This window comes from Lissotriton helveticus, chromosome 1_2 (assembly GCF_964261635.1).
Source record: "Lissotriton helveticus chromosome 1_2, aLisHel1.1, whole genome shotgun sequence".
Taxonomy (NCBI): domain Eukaryota; kingdom Metazoa; phylum Chordata; class Amphibia; order Caudata; family Salamandridae; genus Lissotriton; species Lissotriton helveticus.
In genome coordinates this window covers 283,868,059-283,876,002 of record NC_136058.1, presented here as the reverse complement: position 1 = coordinate 283,876,002, position 7,944 = coordinate 283,868,059, and the positions used below count along the sequence as shown (strand labels likewise).

General features: G+C 42.7%; 1 non-coding gene across 1 annotated transcript; it reads right to left on the bottom strand.

Annotated features, from left to right (window-relative positions):
• Nucleotides 1–7,141: 7,141 nt before the first annotated feature.
• LOC144808181 (U7 small nuclear RNA) lies at nucleotides 7,142–7,196 on the bottom strand. Its single transcript, XR_013606705.1, has one exon. It is a non-coding gene; the product is annotated as a U7 small nuclear RNA (small nuclear RNA).
• Between the last annotated feature and the right edge of the window lie 748 nt (nucleotides 7,197–7,944).

Below are 7,944 nucleotides of genomic sequence, written 5' to 3'. Positions count from 1 at the left end.
CGCTAACATCGCTATCTCCTATTACCAACTTTTGGAGATATTCGCGCTAAGCGCGAATATCTCCAAAAGCTAACACCTGCCCTGAGCAGTTCTTAGCCATGTTATCCAATGGGAGGTGGATAACATGGCTAAGAGCATTAGCTCGGTAATGCATGAATATCGCTGACTTTTCAGCGATATTCATGCATTGCGGCCGTTTTTTATCGCATTTGCGATAAACCTTGGTAATACCAAGGTTTATCTGCGATAAAAATCGCCGCAGCTCAGCGGTAAAATTTTGGGGTATATTATCAAGGGGTTTTATCTCCGCTTTTTTGGCTTTAAAAGCCAAGAAAGCGGAGATAAAATTATCTCCCTATTACCAAGCTGTCGCTAACACCAGTTAGCGACAGCTAATAGGAGATAGCGACCATCATGGGCCCCACTTTGCATGTCAGTGATATTTATCACTAATGATATGCAAAGTGGGCGTGCCAAGATGTTAGCGACTGGAAACAGTCGCTAACATCGCTATCTCCTATTACCAACTTTTGGAGATATTTGCGCTAAGGGCGAATATCTCCAAAAGCTAACACCTGCCCTGAGCAGTTCTTAGCCATGTTATCCAATGGGAGGTGGATAACATGGCTAAGAGCATTTGCTCGATAATGCATGAATATCGCTGACTTTTCAGCGATATTCATGCATTGCGGGCGTTTTTTATCGCATTTGCGATAAACCTTGCTAATAGCAAGGTTTATCTGCGATAAAAATCGCCGATGTGCGGCGATAATTTTTGTCTCTAAACAAGTTAGAGACAAAAATTGTCGCTAGGTGTTGATAATATACCCCTTTGTCTCTAACCAAGCAATAGCGATAATTATCGCTATTGCTTGGAAATATGCCCCCAGGTGTAAAAAAAGCAGTGCTAACCGCGGTTAGCGCTGCTTTTTTTTATCTCTAACAGGGTTAGCGAAATCCTTGATAATAGGAGAAATGTCGCTTAACAACATTTCTCCTATTATTTTTCTCTGGAACGCCCCCTTTGCATCTCATTAGAGATGCAAGGGGAAGCGTAGAGAAAAAGGGTGCTAACATGCGAATTTGCGTGTTAGCACCCTGTTGCTGATAGGGAGATGATTTTATCTCCTCTTTCTTGGCTTTTAAAGCCAAAAAAGCGGAGATAAATCCCTTGGGCCCGATTCACAGAACTAACTTAAGACAGAATCCTAAACTTACTACTTTTGGTATTCACAGAAGTTAGGATTTTGTCTTAAGTTTGTCTTAAGACAGACTTAAGACAGACTTAAGTTAGGATTTTGTCTTAAGTCTGTCTTAAGTCTGTTTTAAGACAAACTTAAGACAAAATCCTAACTTCTGTGAATACCAAAAGTAGCAAGTTTAGGATTTTGTCTTAAGTTAGTTCTGTGAATCGGCCCCCTTGATAATATGCCCCCTTGTTTTTATGTTCCGAAATAAAGCCTTATGAACTGAACTGAACAATATACTTATTCAAGGACATAGGGGCTTATTATCAAGGGGGTTTATCTCCGCTTTTTTGGCTTTAAAAGCCAAGCAAGCGGAGATAAAATTATCTCCCTATTACCTAGCTGTCGCTAACACCAGTTAGCGACAGCTTGTAGGAGATAGGGACCATCTTGGGCCCCACTTTGCATGTCAGTGATATTTATCACTAATGACATGCAAAGTGGGCGTGCCAAGATGTTAGCGACTGGAAACAGTCGCTAACATCGCTATCTCCTATTACCAACTTTTGGAGATATTCGCGCTAAGCGCGAATATCTCCAAAAGCTAACACCTGCCCTGAGCAGTTCTTAGCCATGTTATCCAATGGGAGGTGGATAACATGGCTAAGAGCATTAGCTCGGTAATGCATGAATATCGCTGACTTTTCAGCGATATTCATGCATTGCGGCCATTTTTTATCGCATTTGCGATAAACCTTGGTAATACCAAGGTTTATCTGCGATAAAAATCGCCGCAGCTTAGCGGTAAATTTTTATCTCTAACCAAGCAATAGCGATAATTATTGCTATTGCTTGGTAATATGCCCCATAGTTTAATTATTTAAACAATAAATAAACACTTATCTTTTTCTTTATAAACATCAGAACTAAATTAAAAAAAAAAAAAAAAGAAGCCCACCCCCCTTTTTATTTTAAATCCCTTAATCCAATCCTCATACTTACCTGCTATGTCTGACATGGAAGCAGACGACGCAGTTGCTAGCTCCCCTAACCATAATAGCGATGCATTTAAAACCTTCCTTCAAAGGGAAATGAGAACTTGTATGTTAGATACCTTGAGAGAGGTCATGTGCAATAAAAGATCCCTTCTACTTGATGACACTCCTTCTGACCCCGAAGTTGAATACTCTAAGGCCAATAAAAAAACAAATCACTGCCTAAGCACTGATGGAGGTCGCGCTACCTCATATAACATGAGAGGTCAAAGCACCTCACAAGGTATGGGAGGCCCTAGCGCCTCAAAAGACAAGGTTGCCCCTCGCGGCGCACTCAGGTTGGGTGTCCCTAGCGGCACAAATTTGGCGGGTGCCCTCAACGGCACATGTAGCGACAGTGCAAGTGTTGATCCTAGCTCTGATGAAGACGAGTTCTTCAACAAACCCAACGATGAATTCGTCCTTGACCTTGATGAGCAAGACATAGACGAGGATCTTAACACTTTATCAGAGGCAGACTCCTCCCCCTCTTCAAAGGACGCGATCCTTGACCCTCTAGGTGGAAAAATGTTCTCCCCGACCAATATCTCCCACCCTAACAGCTCACGGTGGTATCCACATGACCACGTCGCGAAGTTTGTGACTAAATGGCTGAGGAACTCTCTCGAGATACAATCACGCAACACTATGAGGTCTGAATGTCCTAGACCATACATAGAAGACAAAGTATGCCAAACACCTAACCTAGACCCCGACCTTATAAAATTCTTATTTAAATTAGGCAAGGATCCCAGGAAGGGCCTCGAAAGGGCTCTTAAAGCCTGTCAGGATCACCTTCTTGACCTTTTAGGTCCCCTTACTAGGATCCTCGACTTAGCTGAGGAATCACACATTTCTAAGTCTCCCCTTGATACCAATCTGATAAGGGGCGATTGGAAACTCGATACCTCCGTTTTCAATTCCCTGGTTCACTTCTGGGGTCCCTACGATGTGGACCTTTTCATAAGCCGTTTAACCTTCCAACTTCCTCAGTACTTCAGCTGGATGCCAGACCCGGGTGCTCTAGCTGTCAATGCTTTCCTTCAACCTTGGGCTCCTCTCCACCCCTACGCCTTTCCCCCCTTTGCGATGATCCAAAGGGTTCTACAGAAAGTGAGACAGGATCAATCCTACCTAGTCCTGATAACCCCTTTCTGGCCATCTCAAGCATGGTTCCCCACAGCTCTGGAACTTTCTTGCGATGTTCCCTTCCTGATTCCGGCTACTCAAGGGCTCCTTCTAAACGCAAACGGAGAAGATCACCACCTGGTTCTCGCAGGGAACCTGAACCTTCTTGCCTGGAAAGTGTCAGGCAATCTAACCAATTGTCTGGACTTTCGTCTTCGGCTCTCACTCTCCTTGGAGAATCTTGGGCACCTGGAACACACTACAGATATAATAACATCTGGAAAAAATGGTCTCGTTGGTGCTTGGAAAGGGACTTGGATCTTGTGGAAGCTCCTATCGTCAATATAGTGAATTTCCTGGTGGAATTTCGGCAGTGGTCTTTCCTATAGATCTATTAACTGTTTTAGATCTGCAATTTCCGCAGGACACTCTCTTGTCAACGGTAAGACGGTAGGTAAGAACGTTATCATCTGTAGAGTTCTTAAAAATATCAGCTTAAAAGGCCACCTAGGCCTAAATATCAATCTGTTTGGGATGTCAAACTTGTACTTGACCTTTTTTGCTCCTGGCCTGATAACTCCCTTCTTAAGAGAAGATGCCTTTCAATTAAACTTGCTTCCCTCTTATGTCTGATTTCTTGTCGCAGGGTATCCGACATCAAAGCTCTAGATATCTCTTATAGATGTTATGACATGTTTGGTGTTAAATTTGAAATCTATAGAAGAACTAAGACCATGTCTGATTTCATTTTTTATCCTCGTTTTGATCTCTGCAAAAAACTTTGTGTAGTTGATTGCATGAAGGAATATGATTCGAGAATGAAAGACCTTCGTCCTCCTGATGCGAATCAACTTCTTGGGGCATATTATCAAGGACGGGCGATACATTATCGCCGCTTTTATCGGCAGGAAACTGCCGATAAAACGGCGATAATGGCTTGATAATATGCTCTATAGAATTCCAATCGAAGCCCATGTTAGATGTGAAGACATCTGTGAAGAGGTCTTCACATCTAACATGGGCTTCGATAGGAATTCTATAGAGCATATTATCAAGCCCATTATCGCCGTTTTATGAAATCAGACATGGTCTTAGTTCTTCTATAAACAATCATGCATGGCGTTTTGTTGTTTTTATATGTGCTGCATAAAACAGTACATATAGAAACAGCAAAAACGAGGTGATATAAAGCATTTCTCCTCATTACTCCATATAAAGACTAGGGGGCAGACCTACAAGAACTGGCGCATCTCTGCATATTAGCAGAGAAGCGGCAGTTAATTTGCGAGACATAAAAATAACCATGCGCCATGTTAGATGTGAAGACATCTAACATGGGCTTTGATAGGAAACCTTGCGCCATGGTGCACCGCATTGTAAATGCGGCGCATCCATGGTGGCGCATGGTTATTTTTCTGTCTCGCAAATTAACTGGCGCTTCTCTGCTAATATGCAGAGATGCGCCAGTTCTTGTAAGTCTGCCCCCTAGTCTTTACATGGAGTAATGAGGAGAAATGCTTTATATCACCTCGTTTTTGCTGTTTCTATATGTACTGTTTTATGCAGCACACATAAAAACAACAAAACGCCATGCATGATTGTTTATGTGCAAAAAGGTATCCCTTTCTGCACATAAGCAATCATTCCCCCTGCGCAGTCACCTTTACACTACGTTCCAAGGGTGCCTGCGTTGGGGCTAGGCAGCTGTAATTTGCGCCAGGACAGTGGGGAAATACAGGGCTAAAGAGTATTGTTGTAAATACGTTGGTATTGCATTTCCAAAAGTGGCAGAGCGTGGCATTAACCCAAGAATGCTAACGCCGCTCTCCGTCACTTTCCATGTAAATATACTTCTTAATGTTTTAGTGGAGGCAGGAGATGCAAGGTAGGGGGAGTGGAGAATTTTGAGGGGAACTTTAGGACAATGAGCTATAAAATGTGGCCAAGCTTTTCAAATTAACAGCCTCATTTATGAGGATTGGGCACAGGGCAGCGCCGCAAACAATCTTAATGCGCTGCCCTGAGTCAAAGGAAAAGGACAGGCAGAAGCAGTAATCTATGAGATACGTACATTTCTATCCTTTTCCCCTCGCTCCGCACAATGGGCTCCTATGAACTAACGCAAGCACCCTTGCACCATAGTTCATGGGTGCCTGCGTTGCAGGTATGATTGTTTTTGTGCAGTAAGAGACACCTTCCTGCACAAAAACAATTACGAGAGGCGTTTTTCATCTATGTGTGCAGGAAAAGCGAGAAGAAATGAAGGTATTTCTCCACTTTGCGCCTCACTTACACCTCCCCTAGGAGGTGTAGCCTTTTGACGTATTCCCAGGTTTTTTAATTCTCGTAAGTCAATGCCATGGGTGTTACGTGGGAACACCCACCGTAATGCCCATGGCACGCCTCCCTATTGCAGGGGTAAGCAACACAGTAACTTTCGCTGCGTTGCCTTAGTCCATATCTACAAGGCCATGATAAAAGCCACGTAGGGTGGCTTTACACAACCTTGTAGATATGGCCCTGCAGTGTGCGCCGCCGGACCGTCACCGAAAGTGAATTTCCGGCAGCGCACAGGAGCTTGTAGATAAGCCCCTGAGTGTCTTGACCTTCAGTAGACACAGACATTTCAATACATAATGAAAAACGTGTCGTAGAATGCACCATTGATCCAATTTTTGACAGATGTTCTGCTGGACATGTCATTTATCTGCCCCTCCCTAGCAGAATTGTCTTCAAAAACACAAATACAACACAGGTGTCACCAGTCAGGAGACCCTGTAAATACAAGCATCGGTAATGCATCTGTTTGGACTGTGTGATTAATTTAATGGTGTTTTCATCACTCATCGCTAAGGATAAAGGAAGGACCACCCTGACAAGTAACACGGGCGTGGAGAGGATGTGGTGCAGCGACCAGAGCTGCTGACTCGAGAGCTGGTGATCCCTGTTTTCGTCTCGGCAGCGCAACATCCAGTGATTCTGGGCAAATCACTTTCTCCAGATGCTATATATATGTTCCAAGACGAAATAACAGAAAAGAGGGAAATCTTTCTGAAAAAAGAGTGCCACCAAAGCAGATGTTAACAGTATTTTGACCACGGAAACTTATATGAGAAGCTGACAAGGAACGGGCCTTTGTAAATGCAGGAAAACATACTAAAACCAATAGATTGGAGGAAAAGTAAGTGGCAAGCACAGAAGCCAAGAAAGAGAGGCTCGGGATGAAAGGCCTTTTTTAAGTTTATATTATAAACAATAGATTTCACAAGCACTGCTGTGGAGGTGGAACCTAAAAAGGACCAGGTGCTCTAACTCGTGGTCAGTTAGCTAAGTACCCATGTCACTAGTGTCACTGTTACTTTAGCGAGTGGGCCCAGGGCCCACTACTTTACACTCTGCAAGTCTGTTTTGTTTAACTTTAAGCTTGTTGTAATCATTTATTTACGTCTGGAGAGACAACTTCTCAGAAAGCATTCTATTTAGCAGCAAATCTAGAATGGAGGTTACATGGACTAAAAAAATCCAGGCTTTCAAAATAAGGTAAAATTGTGAAATTTCGGCAAACAATGACGAGAATGGCTGGTTTCGTTTGCGTTTACAAAATCAACTGGCAAAATCTACCATTCATTAACATAGTTAGCAATATCTACAAAACAAATGTAAATGTTAACCCCGCTTCTTAATGAACAGAGAATATTAACATTTAATTAATGCAATATGACTTTTCAGCAATCCGTTTTAGTTTAGATAAGAACAAAAGTACATATCCAAATCTTTCATTAACCATGAACAGGTGGCTCCTCTTTAAGAAGACCCTGCTTGACAAATAGTAAAGAGCTAAATTCTTAACATGTAAAGTTGTAATTTCACGCCCTTGGACTAAGTAACACCTACTTTTATTATGGTCATAATTTATATATTCACTTTGATTAAAATGGGAAGGAGTAAAAGATCTGAGGGTACTAACAGAAGTTAAAATTGACATTTTAACACAGAAATATAAAGAAAAGAAGTCGATGGCATTGCACAGAAAATATGCAAATATAAGAACTACAGCCACTCCCTGCTTGAGATCTGACGTCGACAAATCAAACACCACTCTGGCGACATGCACCAAGGTATAATGTATGCCGGGTGGGCGTTCGGTCGTAAGGAAGTCTCGTAAAAGTGATACAGTGAAATCTACAAGATTTCACTGAGTCACTTTTACGACCCCACATTGTCTACTTTTGGGAGATCTAAACATACACATGGACTCGTTATCAGATGCTGATGCTTCCAAGTTGCGGGATATTGCGGTATTACTGGGGCTTGCCCCTCTTATTGATACCCCCACCCATGTTAAAGGCCATACGCTAGATTTAATCTTCTCTACGGTGCCGTTAGAGGTGTCCCCGCCACTTCCAGTCCTTTGGTCTGACCACTTCCTGATAAATTTTGCCATCCCTTATGAGGCCAGTACCTGCCATAGAGCACAGAAGGGGGTGGTCCACCAGTCTAGAGCGTTTCATTTAGTGACAGCAGATATGCTGTCGAACGCTCTCTGCTTACACCCGTGTAAATTTTTAGGGAATCTGAGGCAGATTTGATCTTGT